Source organism: Haemaphysalis longicornis, unplaced genomic scaffold, assembly GCF_048455015.1.
Source record: "Haemaphysalis longicornis isolate Haplotype H1 unplaced genomic scaffold, Haemaphysalis longicornis Haplotype H1 scaffold_6, whole genome shotgun sequence".
In the NCBI taxonomy this organism is placed as follows: domain Eukaryota; kingdom Metazoa; phylum Arthropoda; class Arachnida; order Ixodida; family Ixodidae; genus Haemaphysalis; species Haemaphysalis longicornis.
Window position 1 is genome coordinate 104,987,714 of NW_027526407.1, and position 22,108 is coordinate 105,009,821.

Genomic DNA, 22,108 nt, shown 5'->3' on the forward strand with positions numbered 1-22,108 from the left:
CTCTGAAGACATCCTCTCCACTACTTTTAAAACATGCAAATGTTTTCTGCAGCACGTTCCCTTACCTGCTTCTCTTACCTCTTAACAGCCATGAACAAATAGAAACTTGAAATAGCGCACTAAACAACAGTCACATAATGCCAAATAGATTAGAAATGAGTGCTCGTAGTTCCGCCATATCTTCTATTTCAAAGAGTGTGGTTGCTGATAATTTTGGCGTGGTCCACGGCAGGTAACTCTTGCTTCCGTGCTGCATTTCTCAAATTGGTTCTACGCCGATCGTTCGAGTACTTCTAATGATTGGCGTTCGTCTTTCTTTCCCACTTTTGTCTACTAGCTTTTACATGTAGGCTGTACAGTTTGAGGTAGATCACCATAACGTTTGTATTGAGGATTGGAGCAGGGTTCATCAAGTACTGTCCAATTGTGATTAGACAATAACACCGGGATTATTGCGCATTTTGTTCACCAGTGGTGACCGCATTTTGTTCTGCCTTTGGCAATGTGTCAACCCAGAGTGCCTTTGGCGTTGCTATGGCATGACTGCGCCACCGCTATTTTGTTGTTCATGTGGTGTTCGCTCTCATAGGGACTCCTTTTCTGAGCTGCCTGTGTCAGTGAAGCATCGTTTTGCTTTTCATTGATATCTTCGTCGTCGTGTCTCTTGAACGCTCTGCACTTTGGCATTTTATATTGGGGTGTTGTACAGAGAGGGCATGAGTGGTAATTCTCAGCTTTACTAATTGTGGTGTCCACAATTGAGCAGCATTTAGGTTTGGCTATTGATTATCGAATTAGGAAGCCACAAATGCAGAATACACTGTTGTTTTAGTATAAGAACACTCCTTATTTCCTTCTCAAGGCACCATGATTTGCCCTGACGTTTGGCGGTATATTCTCGATTGGCCATTTTAATATCTTGTAGTGTGGGTTGCCTTTCGTGGTGTGTGCCAATTTCTCCGTAGTTAATTGTCTTATGCTAGTTTGCTGTTTTGGTTTTATGAATTTACTTTTACAGTGGAAGTTGGGTATCTTTCACTTGCTCATGTATTCTCCAGATCATGATTCCACCTTTTCTGTTACTGAAATAAAATCTCACCCAATTATTTGCAGAGTGAAGTTCTTATTACATGTCACACTGTAGGCGTCACAAGAGAGCGTTTTCTATCCCTAAGGCATTACACCGTTCTGGTAAAACAATCACTGTTCTATACCAAGCTTTTTGTGAATTGATTTTGCATTCCAGCTGCCTTATTGTTCCCACTCGTAAAGAAAGGTTTATAGGACCTTCTCAGTAAACATGAACGTACCGCAGTTCCAAATATTTATTTCTATGTCACCCCATCAATGTAGTTGGATATGTTAGAGTCTGTTATGACGTTCACACATAGTTTTCTGGTCGTTAGGAAAGCTAAGCCTAAATGAAATCTTCGGCAATCTATGGCTTCGACTCTCGGCATACAGCGCTTAAGTATTGCATCTGCTAGAGGAATCTGCAAAGCTGCGCTCCGCACTGTTTCCGTGATGATACCTCTGACGGCAACAAACTATTATCGTTCAACGTATTGTGAGAGAGACCCCGTTCGCTTTAAAAGCATTGCCTTCATGGTTTTTTTGGCGTTAGCCGCCCAATCGTGTGCAAGCTTTTTGTTTGTTATATTGTTTGTTCATTCGGCTATATTTGTGTTTTATAATACTTCACTCTATGATTTATGTTATCCGCAAAAGTTCTTTGTAAGCCGCCGTAAAGCAGTTCCCTACTGCGCAGGTCGATGCAAATTGTAGTTGCAGTTCTTAGGCCACAAGGAATCCCACAAATTTCTCGGTAAATGCTCTATCGTCGTTTCAATCGACGATGGTAATATTTTGCTAATACAAATAACGTACACTACACATGTAAACCAAAGTCTTGCCTCTACATCAAAAAAATTTCGAAGGTGCGTGATATGACGTAAAGTTCTAATAAAGCGCCGCGTGACATTTTCGTTATTCACTTTCGTGGTGCTTTAGTTAAGGGCTTATACAATGGTTTATTTAGCGCAGAAATGACAGGGCTTGCTAGGTGACAAGATGGCGATAATATCAAGCGGAATCCTAGATACAGCGCTAAAAATATTACATTATTGGATTTGTGCGTTTTGATTTACATGGTGTACTAGATGTTTATTAAAGGCTGGTGTCTATGAGGACAGAGAAGCCTGTACATGTACTTTTAAAGGTGTGTGCTTGGTTTAGAAAATCATCGAGATTACGTTATTCGGAACATTATTGAGTTTATTCACGTGTGTTTAAATTAAACTATTTGTGGGGCGTTTCTTCTTCACTAGAACGGTATCGTTCTTTTTACACACTATACAAATTCACGTATTAGATACCGCGCGCTGTGAGAAAGCCAAAAATGTTTATGTTTGCTTGTGCCAGGTGATAAAACTTTCTGTGCTAATTTTTTGCCCTTCACACTTGTGGTTTCTTGTTGCGTGAAACGACGCGTTAGTTTTTTCAGTCGAATGATCTGGACCAGTGCGTTTGTAGGCGATGAGCTCACAACGTTGACAATTTTGTTCAATGAGCCAATAAGCCTTCTCAAAAACGTAGGGGTGCTTTAAAACGTTTTAAAATTATGTTAATTTCACAATGTTTTTTTATGGGATATGTCCCAACCTCAGCTAATCGTCACAATGGAACTATATATTGTAATTCGGACGCTAAAACTTTTGGGCTGTCTTGACATTTCAGCTCAAGTAGAGAGAAAGCTTCGCGGGAGTTTAATGATATTTTTTCTTTTGGCGATCACTGCTTTACGACAGCCTGGAATTGTTTCCGGCTCCGTGCACGTAATTGATCCCCGCCAAATTAAAGGTGTTTTATTCCGCTCGACTGTCTCTTGTATTCGGGTATTTGGAACTCCTTTCATAACTCCTTATACCCGTGCAGCGTGTGGTTACTGCAGAGTGTTCAACCCTTAGAATGTATGAATTGGGTAATCATTTTGCTTCACATTCAAACCCACGAAATGTGAAATCAAGGGTTGGAAGAAAGCCCGTCTGTTCGTGAAAACGCATGACATCGATAACAACTGGCACCAACCAAGAATGTTTATAAAAATAAAAAAGACGTTTCGGTTTCCAAACGGGTGCCTTGATCATTGTGAACAAGGCACCCGTACATAATTTAAAACGTCTTTTTTTGGCTTTTATAAATATTCTTGGTGGGTGCCAGTTTTTATTTTTATGCGAAAAATGTGACACGCACGGCGTTCTGCGTAAAAAAAATTACTCAAATGATTGTTGAGAATATTGTAATCTTGAAGTGTTGGACCGCGGTAGGAGCTGCTTTATATGTACTATTTACAGCATATGCATGCTGCGTTGGTTAATTTTTACTTGGTGTGTGTTCTACTCGCTTGAACCGTGTTGTGTTTTCTTCAGTATTCGCGGGAACATTCTTCTCCCTTATCAGCAGGGTACTTTCCACTCGTTTCTTGTGTATGGCGGATTTCTATCCTAGTGCGTTTTGACTCGACTGTACATTTTGTTCTTACTACAACCAGTGCCTTTTATGACATTTTCACTCGAGTAGGCAGCTACAAAAGCAAGACATGAGCTATTCATTCGGTCATGTGGCGAAGACGACGAAAAGGATGTATGGCTTCCCTCGAACGTATCAATATAAAATCGCGCCCTAGTGGTTAGCGGATGCTTCTCAAGCGCTTGTCGGTCAAAATAACTCTTCACCGCCTCCCCTGGTAGTCAGTACTGTAGAGCGTAAGGCTATCTCTAAAAAAGCATTTGCAATTGGGTCATTGGCGGAGTGCCTGGGTACGAGCACTCGATGCCTAGGACCTTTCCTTGGAGACCCTTGCCGCACATGTCTTATCGTAACATCGGCGCGAAAGAGGCGCCGCCGCAACGGTGGGTGTTTTGTGGGAACGGGCTATTTTCTCCTGATGCACCAACATTCAAAGTTCTCTCTCGAGTACTGCTGCTGCAAGCGCTTGATTCTGAGGTGACATTTCACGATTCAAGCAGTCCGGCCTCTTTCCGTGGTTTGGTCATGTCGGATTTTGAGGACTTGATGGACCAGTTTTAGCACGTCGCGTCGTGTTATCGGTGACCCTCTCAAGCTGCAGAATGGCTTATTATCATTGGACTACATAGCCAGGACCTGGGGTGTGAAGGGCGAGAAGAGATTGTCAGCGCGGGAAGGATTTCGCCAGCTGCTACACCGAATGCTCAAGAGCGAAAATCGGTGAGACTTCAAACAACCGTTACGGAAATTCCGAGTTCAAGGGCCAAAGTGTCAGTTGACAGTGTTTGCGGAGATTAAGGCGCACTTCCTCGGAAAAGTAGACCACAAGATATTCGAAAAAAAAGAAAAATATGTCAGCTATTGCAACATACAAAGAACAGCTGTTGTTGGCCTCTCACGTATACTACCCGGTAGAGTGAAGTATTCCACCACGAACGTGACAGCCCTGGAGCTAAACCATCAGGAATGGCACTGGACCGGCCGGTATACAAACGCAACTAAAGCGACTGCGTGGAATAAAATATCCTGGAGTGACTTCTTTTGATCCACCATCATGAACGAACGGAAGCAGCACGAGGTAGACTAATCGGACCATTCACCTGTTACTGTCGCTAAAGTTGTAGGTCAAGAGACTTTTCAACCGTTGGCAGTTCCACCGCACCAGTCACCACAGCTCCAACCAAGTTGTGTCGGCGGTGCGTCATCAGCCGGCTGCAGCGACCACTCCACTGTTGTTCCTGGTGCCTCGTGTGTGCTGCGGGCGTCAAATCAGACTGCACTTTGAATCAGAGAGATCGCTTGGAAAGATGTGGAGAGTACTCACGTCGCGTGCACGAATTCGGCGAAGCAGGCAACATCACAGGTCATTGCTTGTACCGCAAAAAAGGGTGGCGCGGATTTTATCCTGTGGTCGATGGCGTTGCTTCGGAAATATCTTGCTACCTGGTGAAAGTTTTCGCTGATTTGTCAAACGTGTTCTGCATCCCCAGCAAACGAAGTTACACTAACCATTGGAATTACGGACACATACCGCAGGAAAAATTCCTAAGCCCGTGGTTAGGCAAAAGAATCTGATGCTGGAAAAGGTTGCACTCATTTACTGCGATTGTGAGAGCTTTACTACGGTCGATGCCGCCGACAGAAAAAGGGACGAATAAAAATGCTTCTGCCGAACCTGGAATGCTCAGCTTGTCGTTTGCTTATATTAACAATACATTGTTTCTTTTGTCTAATTCGGATGTTGATTATTCCTTAACTCTCCTGACAGTCGTCGATGGCCCAAACGAAGAAAGGTGCCGTGATCCCGGCTTTAGGCTCGATGTGCTGGACGCGAGATAATGACGCCTCCGTTAAAGTTCACCTCCCGGGTGATCTATGGTGTCCCTGATCCCAGCACGGTCATAGATGAGTGCAAGGAACTAATAAACGTCTCAATGTACCACGCCCAACGAAATACAGAGCAGGTTACTCCTTGTAGTGGTATCGGCGATTACATTGAAATACTACCGCGGTCTTTCTTGGCCATTTCTCGTTATGTCGACATGTGGCCAAGGCTGACCGCATCATACAGCGATAAGATCGACATATATGTAGTACGGCACCGCACTTGCGCGATTCGTGCTGCAGCTCTCCGACGACCATGGAGAGTCTGCTTACAAACATTACCAATTGAGAACAGCACCGGTTCAATAGTGTGACAATTGTCTATTTTGAAAATCCCGATGGTGACGAAGACGGCTACCTATTACAACGTGCTGCATCGGGATTCATCTATCTCTATCATATAGCAGTTTTTCCAACAAATGTTAAGGATGGTTTGTTGTAGACAAATGGTGTTCGCTATGCATGCCTGTATCGTGTTTCCGTCAAGTCAGAAAAGTCGCCGCCAATTGAGCAGATGTTTCCCGATGTCGTCATCAAGCATCGGCTAGGCCAACAGATGTTACCCGTCAATCATTCTCAGTAAGAATAAACAATACCTATGTCATGAATGTTGGGCGCGCGTGCACAGCAATGAGCCGGACTACTGTGTACACAAACACACGCGTTATATTCAACAGGCAAACAAAAAGGGTAGGTATTGAAAGGGGGCAGACAATATTCAGAAGACTCGCAGAGGACTGGCGAGGTACTTATCCACTACCGTCCGCTGGGGCTGGCACGACGGATGGAGCGGGGACGGGCCGGTGACCTCGCTGAATCGACGCGATGTGGCAGTTTGTCCGCAGAGCTTACGAGATGTGTGCGCGGAGATGCCTCAGTCCGGCGTTATGTTCAGCGTTCAACCCGTCGAATAACGTGGCGGTGCCGATGATTAGTGGCGCGAGGAGTTAGCGTGGGCTCGAAACGAGGCCTCGCTAACCACTAGGCCTAACCACTAATCCAATTAGCAAAGTCAAACAGCACACTCGAGTTTCTAGAAAAGAAAACAGTTTACACACCAAAGTTCAAGCACGTCACCATAAACAGTTCACATGGGCACGAAATAGTTCAAGCAGATCTTCGAGCTACCAGGAACACAAACTTCTACGGCGTAGTCTTCATAAGTGCACTATAAGAACAAAAGAAAGCGTCCGAATTTGTATACAGCCGGAACACGTTGTCCAGAGTCACACTTCCGTGCATGTTCCGCGTGCGTGTTTGCCTGAAGAGCCTACGGTTGCCTAGAAACTCGGCGCCTCTTCCACTTCGGGGAGCATGAACCTTTGCTGTGAAAGACACCCCGGTTGCCTTTACTGCGCTTCTTACTAGGGTGTCTGTGTCCTGATAATCCGGTAGGAAAAAAGCAGGATTGAAATGCGCTGAACAAGTCACGTTTCGTTCGGGTTTGTGGCTTTCGCTTCCATTGGCGCTTACTTTTAAGGGGTTTGCGCGAACGGTAAGATGGAGTGTCTTTACGTTGCATACCACTTCGCTTCGCTGGGTGATTCTGAAAGTAGTAGTTGGTCCTGCATAGAAGATGTCCAACGTTACGCTATCATGGAGTAGTGAGCCTGTTTGAAAATATTTTAGTTTGATGGCTTACGTGGTGTTTGCTTTTTCTGCTGAACTTCCGAAAACACCGGGTCTCGACATAGTTGGAAATCCAATTGAATTGCCGCTGCTTGGATCTGCAGCAGTTCGGGGCGCAGTCCGATGTTTTCGAGGCCGAATGCGTCGCAGTCTCCTTCTGGCTATTTCGTTTCCGCGGTCTGTTTTGGGAGCGCGAAAACGTCTCACTGGTACATGCAAGTCCTTTGGGAATATTGAATTCCGGGCCGATGTTTGAGTACGCTTCGGGAATAATCGAACCCGGTGCCTTGTCTTCCTCAGGACCTTCCGCGTTGTTATCATTAGTCTCCGGTACTTGCAAATCAAGCTCTCGTTGAATAGGCACGGAGCAATTAGCAGGGTGGATAGAGGAGGCGCCTGGCACCTGTACGGGGGCACGGGATATGTCGGACGCACGAGCGAGGCGTACGCGCAATTCAGGCCCGGCAATTTTCTTGTTCAGGGCGCCAATGTTTCGTTCATCCGCGTCCTTCCTTTCTTCATACTCTCTGAGTGTCTCCCTTTCCCCTTCCTGTTTTCTTTGCTGCCATTATTTCAGGGTCACATCTTTGTGCTCACCATCGTCTCTCAAGAGTGCAACATCAACACCGAATCGCCTCGCCTCCCTACTCAACAATAGCTCCCTTTTCAGCTTCTCCTTCTCCGTGTCCAAGAAGTTGCGGAGAGCTGCACCTGTTATTCCCAAGTCTTGCCCCGCCTTCATAATTCTTTCCAAGCCCGATATATACATGTTCGAATATTTGCGTGGTTGTAGGGATAACAGCAACCGGACCCCTGTCTAGTGGTAACACGCGAATCTTGGCTGGCTCCCCACTTTTGTAATGCATGTTGGGCCGGAGCGCGTGCAGAGCAATGAGCCGGACTACTGTGTACACAAACACACGCATTATATCCAACAGGCAATCCAAACGGGTAGGTATTGAAAGGGAGCAGACAATATTCACAAGACTCGCAGTGGACTGGCGAGGAACTTGTCCACCACAGTCCGCTGGGGCTGGCACGAAGAATGGAGTGGGGACGGGCCGGTGACCGCGCTGGGTAGGTCCGTAGAGCCGACGAGATTTGTGCGTGGAGATGCCTCAACCCGGCGTTATGTTCAACGTTCAACCCGGCAAAGAACGTGGCGGTGCCGACGATTAGCAGCGGGAGGAGTTAGCTTGGGCTCGAAACGAGGCCTCGCTGCCCGCGCTCCGCTTCAAAAAAACGTTCCTGAGGTTTTGCAGCCGCCCTTTCCCATAGGGGCGATTTCCCGTGAAGCCGGATGAACTTCCCAAGCGTTGTAGTCCCACACAAGGGCCGAGCGCCAGGCCGGGGAGTCACTTGTACCTATGTTACCGGTAGGTGCCCGGCGCCACCAAGGAACACGAATTCATATAGTGCCTTCCACAGCCACGATGGACGCTCAACTCACAACCGCCTGTGGCAGGACATGCCGCCAGACTCTTTCACCCCGGAAATGGCGCAACGCGGCATAAGGGCCGGGGGCCCCGCCAGATGGACAAGGGTCAGGGCCCCTCGATAGGGTAAAGGCAGCTTTCCAGGCGTGGATTCCCCTTTCAAGGGTCCGCACTCGACCAGGGACGCCTGTACCCATAAATTAACCGGTGGGTGCCCGGCGGTACCAGGATTCGAACCCACTACATCCCACATACGAGGCGAGTGCTGTACCTCTGATCCATCGCTGCGGTCTGGCACACCGCTCACTCTTCGCCGGACCCTGGCTTCTCCCGGCGGCGTCCAGGGCTGTCGTCGGGCCTACACCGCGACGGACGGAAACTTTGAAGGGAGCGCCGGTGATGGACCTCTGGCCTACACCGCGAGGGCGCCGTCCTGCTGTCGTCTTGCCCGACAGCTACCCAGCTCCTTCTTCTTCTTCCTTGCTGGCCCGTTGCCTTACGGCCAGCGCTACACCCCTGGTTCGGAGGACTGGCCACCACGCTGCACTGCCCCTTCACTACAACCTACTCCTGAAGAACTGCTTTCCTCTCGACAGGCTTTGTGCGGTTCCTTGTTTTTTTACGATAAATTTATAGAGCGGGTATTGAGAGGTAAAGGTTTGTTTGGCATGACCCCGACAAGAAAATCCTTGTACGACTACACCGGCCTAACTAGTTTAGGGTTTACAATTTAACTTTTGGTTTGTGTTGTGGTCCGGTGACACTACAACAAATGACAGAGTTCTGCACGACATTAAGTGGCAGACATTCCTCGTATACGTGAGCGCATTGCTGTCTTTTTCTGAAGCTTTGCACAGCACCGTCACTGAGTGGCTTTTTTCGGCAATAGCGTCGATGTCACTCGAAATAGGACAAGTTTCATGTCGATTATCCAGAACTGTTCTTGGATGACGTTGTCAGCCTTGGTAGTATGAAACCTAATTGTGAGAAGAAATTGAATGTGTCTAACTGTCAGGGATTTGCAGGCTTGGTTTTATTACTACCACTTTATACATCAGTGTTTTTCTCAATGACAGCCGAATATTAGGCTTTACCGTCAATGATGGCGCTATAATTTTTACCAAGCAGCAGCCGAGCGCTTTTACAACCTGAGGGATGGTTTACAAGCGCCGCTTGTACTGGCCCATTACAATGACGATGAGGCCAGCACAATGCATGTTGATTCCAGCACTGTTGGTTTGCGACCCACAAGGGTACACTGCAAGATTAGCCAAAAGGGGTTTTTGTTAAGCAGGTCTGAAGCTGTACCTGGTGAAGATAGGCCCAAAGTGCCGTAAACGCTGTCAGCACCTTTACTTCCCTCCATTTTAAGTAGTAAACGCCCTCATTTGTTTACCTCGCTGATTGGCTTGAAGAAGACCACTGGGAATCCGGCCCGCGACCGTGTGGGACTTCATTAATTTAAAATGACGGTTTGGGTATGTCGAGCAAACATTTTGATGGTGACTGCCTGGCTCGAAATAAAACCTAGCGGCCCGGCATAAAAGGTAAAGGTGAGAGGACGTTTTTTGGAGCTCCTGACACACCAAATGTGTTGAAAAACACAGGGAAGACATCAAGTAGCATTCGCTTCTGGAAAATCTCGAGCATTTCTCCCTGGCTGAAGTTAAAATTGGAGAGGAAGCTTTGCATCCAGAGTTCTTAAACAGCGCAGTGGACCACACGAAAAAAGCCGACGGGGACAGGGGGAGGTTTTGTCTGCAAAGAATGGGTTTCTATGAACCAATCTTCACGCGAAGTGAAAATGACTGGCCTCTGTTTTTCGCTACGAATCTATGACACAAAAGGCCATCTTTCTGCCAGGATGAGTCGATCGTAGACTTCCTAACGAGTGCACAGATGACGTCCCGATTTTAACAAAACAACTACTGGCCAAAGCTCTTCTCGATAACGCTGGACCACAAAGTATTAGATGCGCAGCGGCCGTGACTGACGCCGACGGAAAATACCGCTGGGCCTCTCAGCCGGTTTCTCCGAGGCCTCCACGACAAACACCTTCGAACACCAAAAACATTCTTGCAAAAATTAAGGCTGCCCTTTCTTGGTATCGTACTAGGGTATCATAAGTTACTGGATGTAGCCACTGCTTTTCATGACGAATAGCCTATGCAAAAGCGGTCGAATGTTGCTTGAGCTTTGACTAGGCTCAAGGGTTCAACTAAAACATTCGTTCCTGCCACACCATAGCTCCAGGTGTGAGTAATACTGGAAAATTATTTTTAACAGCATTGGTCGCCGTCATGTGCCTCACTGAGATGGCCAAATGAAAATGGGCAGCTTGCCATCGGCAGAAAAACAGCTTTGCTGAAAGTTAGAACGAAGAAATTGCAGGCACGCTTTGGCCGGGGTGACGCTTTTCGAAGGCAATGATGTAATAATGCCCCCTGTAGAGAACCCCAATCTGGAAACCCCGCTAAAATAGGTTGGTAACAATAAACACTGAGTTGTGACAATTATTTGCAATTGTTTAGAAGTGACACAGCCGCAAAACATATCATTCGGGGACTACCAACCTGGTTATGCAAAGGTTGCATCCTTCTTTTAGTTTTCAAGATTTTCCAAACAGCAAGCGGGTGAAAGAGAAAACGTTTTGTGTGCTTCAAACAGCAAAGAATAACCGGGCATGGTCATACAGACGTTGCCCAATTGGTGGTTGAATTCAGTATGGTTTAAAGTTCCTCCTTCGTAGCCTAACGCCGATGCCGCGTCGTCGTATTGGGTGAAAACCGGCGTCTGATCTTTTGGTTAGAATTTAGTCTTCGCATTGAATATTGTAGGCTCTAGAGTCCGCACGCTCGTGATATTTTGTTGTACCCGCTCAAACAATCGGCCAGCCTTGTTTGCCATGTAAGAACCTCTTGACGCCGATTTTGACGTCGCCGTACGCTACATGCGGTCTCGTCGTTTCGAGCATTTCGGCCGGCAGTCATATATTAGCAAGCTAAAGGAGTCACTCCGTATTTCTTGGACTGCTGAATTGTACTGAAATGCAATTCAAGAAAAATTCCACCCCACGTCTTCACTTCATGTCGAAGTATTCAGGAAACGCATCTGCAACCTTTGAGGTTGTGCGACGTGGTGATTTTGTGATTCTTGTATCTCTGAATTAAAACTCTTTGGCAATCCTGTGTTTTTGAGGCCGTTCTGGGGTCAATAATTAGGATTCCAGCGATTCATGTCGTAGGCAAAGGGGGTGGGGGAAGAATATTGCTACACGTTGTAGAAGTTCTTTTCTAAAAGCGGATGCCCTAGTAACGCTAAAATGAGACCGTGATGGTAACTCTTCACATGTCCTCGGCTCGGGACCTACACGGTACACTCAAATCTGTTTAAGATAATCGACCGCATGCCAGTGGGCCGCCTAAAAACGGCGAGTAATATCGGCGCGCTGTTTTCAATGGCTGGTGTTGGCAGCAGCTCCAGAAGCAGTAGGAGACAGGAGACTTAATGAGGCAAAATGTAGCGTGTCGTTTTTTTTATAGGTACGTTCCGCACCGAATAGAGCGGCACGTTTGACGTCGTGGAATGCTTCTTAGATGTTGGCCCAGGGATATGCGGCGAGAATGAAAGGGAAGATTGTAGTCGCGCCAAAGACGGAGTTTTTTATAACGAGCAAAGTGTTTTATGCAGAATGCACGAAAGTTTTGATTGAAAGCCTTGGTGTACACCGAATAGCACTCCCATTTGATCAGAGAACTACGCCATAAATTCCGCAAGTTCGGGTGGGAAGCAGTCTGTATTCGAAAGTTTTAGCGTTTTAGTTCCCGACGGTGACGTTGAAATGTTGCTTGCTTAAAGGAGCCATGAAGACAAAATACAAGTTGGGTTTATTAGAAAGAGTGCTTAGTCCCGATAACAATGATACCAATATCATCGCAATCTTCGAACAAATAACGGAGATATTAAAGAAAACGTGTGAAGCAGTCGCGACCCCCTAGCCAATTTCCCGCAACTTTTCTATGACGTCAAGGAACCTTGTTTGTGCGATTGGCGGCCGCCTAACTGACCTGTCACGACGACACATGACTGGACGTCTGTAATGGGGCCTCTAGTTCTATTTGACCGCATCACTTGAATGCTAACGTGCAGGTAACGCACTGAAAATTATGTTTTATTGTTGGCCCGTACGACGTCATTCTTGCTCATAACACGTCACTGTGGCGCAAAATTTGAAAGTTTTTAAATACTTCTAGCTTTTTTTTCGTTAAAAACATCGTTTGGGGCTGTGATGGAGCTGAGTGAGATACTGAATCCTAGTTCTTTCAAATTACCTGAAGTTGTATTTTCTCTTCATGGCTCCTTTAAGCTGTATGTGTCTAGTGGTCAAGTATGTTCTTTAAGTTGGCGAGTTAACGCCGTTGAGGCCGGTCTGTTACTACCGTAAATAGCCACAACTTTAGAAGTGGACTTGCATTATCCCAGACACTTTTTCATGTATGATAAATATTTCTTTCTGGTGACATGAGGGTTGGCTTACGAGATGTTTGTCGGTGCCGATTTAAGGGCTGAAGACTTTAGGGGCTCTCTTTGTCGTCGTAGCTGGCTTGCTGGACATAAGAAGAGCCACACGGCGCTCTGTGGTAGCGGCGTGCGACAGAGGCTCAGAAAGCCAAATGGTTTATATAGCCATAAGTGTTCGAAACTCGTGAACCGCTGGCGCTTGTCATACATCTTCCCGTTAGTTTGTAAAGGAAAGCTGCGGGTACATTTGAGGCAAAATATATGTAATTAACCGCCAGCACCCGCATTCATTTAATTATAAACGATGGTTGGTTTGGTGTTAACGATAGTAAGCGAAAAAACGTGGCAACGCAATGCCGGTACGTGCGGCTGGAAAAGAAAGCACAAAACGTACAAAACCGCCTCTGGCACAGTTTCAGGCAGGGGGCACGCGAGCACTGCGAAGGCAGGAAATTTAAAGTGCGTTGGACAAACCTGCGTTGAATTCATAAGGAGAGAAGTGAGACAGGGCACCAAGGAGCGTGATGGTTGGAAAAGTGAGCGAATAACGGCGCACAGCCCAATGGTGCGAATCACTCCTCGACACTTCTGACAGCTTTCACATTGAGTGGAACGTGTTTAACTTTCTTTTGGACGGGGATGGCACTTCTCTGTACCGCTTTTGTGTGTATTGATTTTTGTTACGGTACCTTCGTAAATGTCCGATCATGGGCGATTTTGCAGGAATCGAACGGCTACATGTAAGCGCCGTTCCGAAAGAGGGGTGTGCTCTTTTGTTCACTGCTCAAGGGGTCATTGTGCAACGTTTTTCACAAAGCTGCAGTTGTACATACAAAGTGCGATGTCTCGCTGCGGCATTCTTGTCCCTCAGAAACTTGGCTATAGCTGAAATGTCCTCGGGTGAGGCAGGGATTTGTCAGCGTTGAGGAAGTGGCTTATAAAAATCATTTTGCAGAACGTGGGGACGCTGTTTCCAGGGTTAAACTTTGACCCAAATGTATGGTGGCATCGAGTACAGACTTCATGCTCGCAAGGTGGTTACGCAACTTTGGGCCACTACGCGAACAAGATCAAGGCAGACGACGTTAGTGGGGAGGTTCAGTTGGGTTGATGGAGTGGCCATATTTTTCGGAAACGTTGGTGAGGCTGTGCACAGCCGAAAGGGCATCGCGTTGGAGTTGCATGGTGCGCGGCCGCGAATAAGAGAGCCATTTAGATTGTAGCTCTTGAGCGCCCGCTTATGTGGTTTTGCGTCATCCCTCGGCGTCGGCTTCGCTGTAACCGAGCGAAGGAAGAGGACATCGAAGATAGATGTGATATAGCGAGAGGCAAGCGGATGAGCAAAGTGTAGTGAAAGTGTGAGGGGGCGATTATTATGTCCCATTTTACAGTGTCCGGGTTCGACATGCTCGTCGGGGGCGACACGCTGCGAGATCACTCAGAGTTTCGCGAGCCGTCATGAGGTGGCAGATGAGGCGGCCGCTTCCTGAAATTGAGCAGCTATGTGCCGTCACCAAGAAGACGACTGTTAACACAGCGCTGAAATGTTTCTTCGGGAAGTATGCTATAGGTACGGCAGTGTTTTTCAGTATGTCTCGTCCAGCTCGGATAACAGCACCTTGTTTCAAGCTAATCGAAGAGCAGTACGTTACGTGGCAGAACCAGTCTAAGGAGTCGGCGTTTTTACGGAACGTCGGGGGTTTATTGGCTGCTTTTGTTATAGTGCGTGGTCTGAGCAGAACTACTTGTGCTCCCTCCTTTTTCTTCAAGAACTCAATTGGGGCAACCACCTGGAATTTCCATACTTGTATGATGTCGTGGAAACGCGTATCTTTAACCTATGTACGGATAGCGTGACCATTGTGGGAAGTCGGAAAGGCAACAGCCGGCCGCGTAGATAGGGCTCTTCTGAAGGATAGTGCAGGGTAACATTGAAGTAATGAAAAAAACACTTGCGTTCTTCGGGAGACAAAACGACCGTGTTTTCGGTCATTCGTAATAGGGCCAATGTTTATGCCAATGAAATGAACAGGCGGGTAGTTGCCGTCGCCTGCGCGTTTGAAGTTGGCGACAGCGATGAGGACGTCACTACCTATCTGAATACGCTGAAGAAACGCAATGCGACCTTCTTTAGGTTTTGATACTCATCATCTAATTAAGGATTATCGTGTGGTTTACTTTCCTTCATGTGCAGAATGCCTCTAGCGATGAAAACATTATGGTCAACATCCAGAAACCGCCCTCTACGATAGTGTTGCTCTTACAAAAGGTATCTTAGAGCAGATACCGATCATCAGGCTTGAAGATGGAGCTGGAGTTATGTGGTCATCAGCGATAGTGAGAGCCGTACATGCCTGAAGTTGTGTTGCCGCTATCACCACCAGTCATTTGGGTCACTATATTTATGGTGCGGGCATCTCATCTCTATGATTGGCGATTCGAATCCTGGACCACGAGCCAGGCCACGCAGTAGATTATAAATGTGATGCATGAACACCCCCGTGCACATGGGCATCTGTGTGTCGTCACGGCACCCAGCTTTACCAGTCTGACGCACACTCAATAAATGTAGAAAGCCATATTAACAGAATCCATGTTTCTTTAATACGACTGGACACCCGCAAGTCTGCGACCCATCTAGCAGCACTACCGACCTGGGACAAATTAATTACAAATTTTGAGCTATGCTGCCTCAAATGATATTTTTAATTGTCCATAGTATCTCCTACTCAAATCGCGACAACATACTGAATCTTACGCGCTTTGCGCGAAGAGAAGCTCTTCGAGTTGAGCTCCACTGACTTTATAAGATACCACCTTGAAGGAACATCTTCTAAGGCTTCCTGCACGCTACCGTTCTCCCGCACTACAATTTTCAAGACGACGACCCTTCGCCTGCAGGTAGAGAGGTACCTACCCCAGCTCTGGAGCCTGCAACACAGCACATACGGAACACCGCGCCATCCAGCAAGGCACCGACTCCTACCCTCGGCCTCCGAGCGTCACGTTCAGCGCGGCAAAAACCATAGTGTTCCTAAATGACCCACAGGAGGGGTAAGAGCCCGGTCGTTATTGCATTTGTGAAGACAAGCGCTATTCTCACAAACAAAAAACATTGGGAACAGAACGGCATAGAATACGGATGTGAAAAAGCTTGGAACTTAAGGTAACATTTGTGTTTGCTAGCACCATTGAACACATCTGAGGGTACTAAACTAAATTACTTCTGACTAACGTATTCTCCAGACATTAGGTCCCATTTTTTTGCTCAAGCCCGTAAGCCTTTGCTCAATTTTTGGAGGAACATATCTGTAGAGGGCGTTTTTTGTTTCTTTACCTAAACACTGCTTTTTATCTTTCACATTTGTAGAGTGTAAAGGTAAGGAATAAGGATGTACTTGCATATAATTTCTGGGGAAATATGTTTCATGAAAGATCTCAAGGTTCTATGCGTTTACCTATTTTGAGTACGGATGGAGAACTGTTTCGGTTGATCGGCACAAAGTTGTCGATGGTAAATCTAAGATTGATTTCAATTTCCATAAAAATATGAATGCCATTTTTATTACAGCCCAAAGGTAAGCGCATTTTGCTTTGTAGTTACAATGCAGAAAAAAGCTTTTGCGAAATCGCTCAGTGGTAGTTTTTTCATTAAGATTTCTCGGAAATCGAGCACGAACTATCCCATTGTGCAGAAAGTATAAAGGCATGTTTTATGCATCCATCCATAAGTATATAAAAAGGTTGTTGCTGCAGGTGAGCCCAAGTAGCATGGTCCTTCTAAATATTTAGAGGGAATAATTTCAGCAGGTTCATTGAATACATGAAATTCTTGTAAAAGTATCTGCGTGACTGATTCCTCGCTCTTCATGTAATTGAAAAGACGTGTTATATAGAGGCAATAATCAGTTCAATGACATTATGAATTGATATCAACAATGTTTCTTTTTACTTATAGCAAAAGAAGGTAAGACCAATACGAAATAATTTTACCCTGTAAACCAGATTTTTGGCAATTGAGAATGCATATAAGGGCTTATATATAAGTGAGATTTCTTGGAACCTCTTAAGGACTAATTCGTAGTACACAAACTGCGTAGGGCGGTTTTGTTTCGGTGTCCACCCGCCGATATTGAATGTTACCGTTGACATTGCTCACCCTACGGGATAGCTGGGTAGATTGTGTTTCTGTCCTTACTACAGCGTTCGCCTCAAAGGTTTCAGTGTGACAAGAAATAGTACGTTATTTTGAAGCACGCAACCTAACAATTAAGCCAAAAAATTGAGTGAGCGCTTCTTCAAAACGAACTGCGTGATCGGCACAATATTGTGTTATTGCTGATCGTATCGTAGGGTACATATAAATTGAAATGTTTAGTGGAACGTATATTTCTTTTATAAACCTTTCTAATGAAGAATTTGTGATTAGGTAAATACGGCGGCGAACTGCATGAAGCAAATGAGTAAATACTAGATTGACATGGTAAAATGCCCTAAATACGTATATTTATGGTCTTGTTCGTGGATTCCTTACAGTTTATGGTATTTTGGCATTTGTAAGAACACGTTAAGAAGATTTCTGCAATTCAACTAGGAAAATAAAGCGATGAACAGTGCCTGGGGATGAAAAATCAACGCAACAACGCATATACTCCTATTATATCCTCATTTCTCCAGGTAACGCTGTCCGGGTGGGGGTGGCGTCGAAGGGCGTATTGATGCTGTGTGCAACTGCACCCGTAGTCCTGTCAACTAACACTGGAACTTTGTGTGCCCCGGTGAATTTTTTAGGTAAGCCTTGTACCCTTTAATATTTGTGAGAACTGTTATGTACGTTGGTTTGGATTTAGTTCCATATCTTCTCTTAACAAAACCTTTTTTTCGGTTCATTATTTTGTCGTTGTTTCCAGTCAAGGAATCTCACGGAAATTTCGACACAGGTGAGGCAGATGACCGAGTTAGGTAAATAACTTAAAATTCCCATTTAGTGAAGGCAGATATCTATAATAACGATGGACAGAAACTCTTCGTCTCTGCTAAAACACAAGAAAAATTTGAGATGACAATTTTTATGTCCTTATCACGTTTTAACGAAGAATGTATGCTTGGATACCTCTCCTCATCTCTGGTTAGATTGCCCGGTGATGCGGTACTGGCGCACCTATTGGAATGCTATTTTTATTGGGAACTTTTAAACCTCTCTTATAATGGTGTGGCCAAAGCGCTCGACCAAAGAGAAGTAGAGATGAAGAGACATTTATAGCTTTCACATGAAGTTTTGTCGACACAGGGAAATCAATGTAGCGAAAACGTTGTTCTCACGATTACAATCGCATATTACGAGACGTAATTCACTATTCTTCCGCTGAGCAAATCGAAAATCAGAAAAAAAGTGGGGCTGACCACAACTACCCTCTTCCCATGAGTGGTAAATCGCTTTGGTTATTTAAAGAGAAGTATTCGTTGCAATTGTTCAGAATGCTGTGTTTTTCGCTGTTATCAACAATCTTTGTGTTTCAGAATTTTGAGTACCTGCCCATTTTTTTCGAAATCTCTGTTTAACCCGTCTTCGTAATAATTGCTCTCAATTGTTTGTTACAAATGAACCATGACAATACATTGCTTGCCGTTGAGACCTTACATGAGCGGGACTACTCACCCTGCATAAAAGTACGCCGATCTGATTCACAGGCAGTAAGGCGAGCTGGTTTGGAGCCATTAACAACTGGCCTGTGCAACAGGTGCAGATCTTATTTGAACAGGACGCTGTTGAGGCGTACATTTTAATCAGTCGCCTTCAGCCTCCGTGTGATATAGTCTTTATTTCTCCAAAACACCCCACAGCCAAATCTACTTTTTCATAGGATGATGCTGATATGGAGAAAATTTCTAAAATGTTATTAGACATTTCGTTGTCAGAATTTAGGCTGGGACCCTCGTATCATTTACACAAGGTCGACTTTGACGCTGTCGAAACAGTTTGCCTTTGGAAAGGCGTGCATGGACGTGGAAAACTAGACACCCACTCAGTGACATCCAAGGTATCCCTCACGAGAATGCTTTGCGACCAAGCATTAACGTTGTTTCACGGGTGGGGGGGGGGGGGGGGGGCATGATTTTCACTGCTCATGCGAAAGGATGTTGTCATCTCTATAATGAAGTTTGCGTGCCCGGCTAACTCTATTGCCTGCGGGTAAATCTCTTACACAAGCTGTACGTCCCGTACGTCAAACAGGTAATTAGGAATTGTCAGTGCTGCAAAATGAAGCTTGTTTTCGCTCTCTATGCGATGGAAGCAACTGTCTTGTTTATCTATGCCATGAGGTTTAACTTGTGCGCGTAGTTTTCTTCAATTTATTGGTTGTGTACGATGCTTGTCGTTAGAACAGACTCCCGTTTGACTTATTGGTCTAGTATTAGTACATAAAGTGCATAAAGAAGTTCAAATCACGAGTTGGCATCCTATGTGTCATGAAATGTACCGATTATTGCGCATCTTTTGAGACACTTCGCTAGAACACTAATGTCCTACGCAGTAAAGACTTCTAAAGACGTCTCTACACTTATTGCCATGTTTAGGTCACAATCCTTATTAGGCGATTAATGGTGGAGGAGGAGTCACTGAAGTTCACACTAATGCTAGATGAAACGAAATAGGTTCTGTTTAGGCAAAACAGCGAGGAGCACCCACGTCACCTCTTACGGCAACTGTCTTTTGTCACCAACCAAAGGCAATCTTTCAAAATGATATACACGTGTCATCCTGTTATTTGTGCTGCTTTCAAATTCTGCCATAGCTTTACGAGTACTTCCGTGTTGCAAACGACAACCATGCATTGTGCTGGATTTTGTGTTTGAAAGATTATACGGGTAGGCTTTGTAGGTGAGCTTTCGAAAGCGCACATTTTCTGCAGTTTAGAAAATCTGGCTGCCTACAGCCTACTGCCTGCCAATACCCCGACCGGACACAGACTGCTGACAGTACTGCGGGTAAATAAACGCTGTGAAAAAACAACAGTTAGATATAATAACGGTTACGAAAGGCTGCAACATCAATTACCTACTCCGCTAAATACTGCGGAGTCGACTTCTAGCAATATATCGGTTTTTTATTCACTTACCGAAAGAGTATTTTTTTGTTGTTATGTGCATTTAAGGTATCAGCATTTTCTTTACATGCTTGTTCTGTCGCTTAAATTTTTGTTCTTGGAAAGTGGAGCCTAATCGAATCAGTTGCTAGGTTTTACTTGGCTGTTAACCAATACTAATTTATTGCCACGTCGAAGAATTTGTGTTCAATATCTCTTCCGCGGCATTTCTGTGGACTAAATATGCGCCAACTGCTTGCCTTCTCTTTGTTTTTGTTCTCATCATTGTTAAGATTGTTGTCGACACTGCAGCGCCAGTTGTAGAGCAGTGCTAGGCTTGTACGGGGCGCAAACATTCGTCGAGCCAATAACTGAAAATTTCTCAGCGCCCATCCCAGTGTCGTTTTCTGTGCCTAAACAAACTATCTCTACGGTTGAAGCTTGAGGTATTGAAGATAGCGGGAAGCTTTATTAAAATGTGTGAGCATTCGAGATTAATAAAGTGAATCTGTGTCAGCAAAGTAATCCGGTTGGAGAAATCCGGTTGGAGAAGTTAGACACCCACTTATTGCGCCGCAATGACGCTGAAAAGGATGAAAGGGAGGCAACGGTTCAATGTCGCCTACAACACAACGGTCTCTGTAGTGCAAAATAGAGTAACGCTCAAAGATAACGTAGCCCAGTTGTTTCTACTTGCCTAAATATTTAATCATGCCAAAGGTGTAAAAATGCAAAGCATACCCTAAATCACCCCCAAAATGGCGACGTCAAATAATATAAAAATAGTAACCAAGTGGCCTGCCTCTCTCATGTACAAATTTTTTTATAAGAAATGGTACCCAGTTGAATCAGTGGCATACTGGAGAGCACAGTCACTAGTGTAACCTCCTCGCTTTCTCCACAATGAAGCATGTTTTCTGAACCGTGAATAATATTGTAAATGTATACCTGTAAAAGCGTAAATGATATTTCGCCTAATTTTTCTTGCTTGTAACTTACCCTATACAGGCGCTTAGCGCGCATTGAGGATGTTTCAAAGTTATCACGATTTTACCTTAACATTTTTTGCAGGTGGAAGAGCAGCATATCACTCATTAGTCCCAAACCAACTTTTGCGGTGGCTGAATAACTTTATGTACGTTTGTGAATTAAATTCATAAAAAAGTTACCCGCCTCGAGGAGAGAGTGAAGCACCTGCTGTGGACCTGGCTTGTCAACATTCGACAATTGAAACTGGTGAGTTGAACAAAGAGTGTTTATTTCAAATATTTGTATTGTACATAATACTCAGGGCAAAATAAAACCTAAGGATACTTGTTTTTGTGTTTCACAATCGTGATTGTTGAGTATGTCGCACCATAAGCATTTCGCCAGAAATTGTGTAATTGGTAGCATTCGTTGATTTTGAATGTTTCAAACTCCGTCTCTGTTTTGTTTCAGATATTGCGTCATCGGAACGTTTCTTCAACAGACGAGTCACAGACAACATTCAATGCGATAAAACTGACCACGCATGTCGGCGTGACAGCATCGAGGACAAATTTGACCGCGCCACTAGCCATGCCCGACACTTCCATGGTAGCATCGATATTTTAATCATGGCGAACGTGACCTTTTCCTCAGTAAAGTGCAGCGACCATGACACGAAAATGCATCCTGCAAAGTAGCTACAGAAAAATTGTGAAAAGTTCGGGAGATTTTGCCAACCCTCGGTGCTTTCTCAAGTAGTAAATCACTGTTTTTGACACCAGAAATGTTTTCTGGTTTGTGGAGTCTCACACTTGAAGTTAGAAATAAAACAGCATTGCTCTCGACCGTCCCACTTCACAATCTACTATTCTTAAACGCAGTTTGGTTCCAATTGACTGCACACCAATCCTTTTCTGAATAGTTGTTTTCCGCATGTCGCTTGAAGTGCCTGAAATGTACATCCTAAATAAAACCCAAACACATAAAACACGTATCAGTTACTTTGCTTTCATCAGGAAGGGAGCAATATTTATTGCCAAGTCAGATATCGCG

At 45.1% G+C, this 22,108-nt stretch overlaps 1 long non-coding RNA gene across 5 annotated transcripts in view; it reads left to right on the forward strand.

The window, feature by feature from the left end:
* The window catches only part of LOC144141111 (uncharacterized), an 84,526-nt gene extending 62,618 nt beyond the window's left edge, over positions 1-21,908 (forward strand). For 2 of the 5 annotated variants that reach the window (XR_013316433.1, XR_013316432.1), the window contains 3 exons: positions 5,019-17,789; positions 21,158-21,322; positions 21,527-21,908. This is a non-coding gene — a long non-coding RNA (uncharacterized LOC144141111). The remainder of the gene's footprint in view (positions 1-5,018; positions 17,790-21,157; positions 21,323-21,526) is intronic. The other 3 variants (XR_013316436.1, XR_013316434.1, XR_013316435.1) reach the window with 3 other exon arrangements.
* Positions 21,909-22,108: the final 200 nt, after the last annotated feature.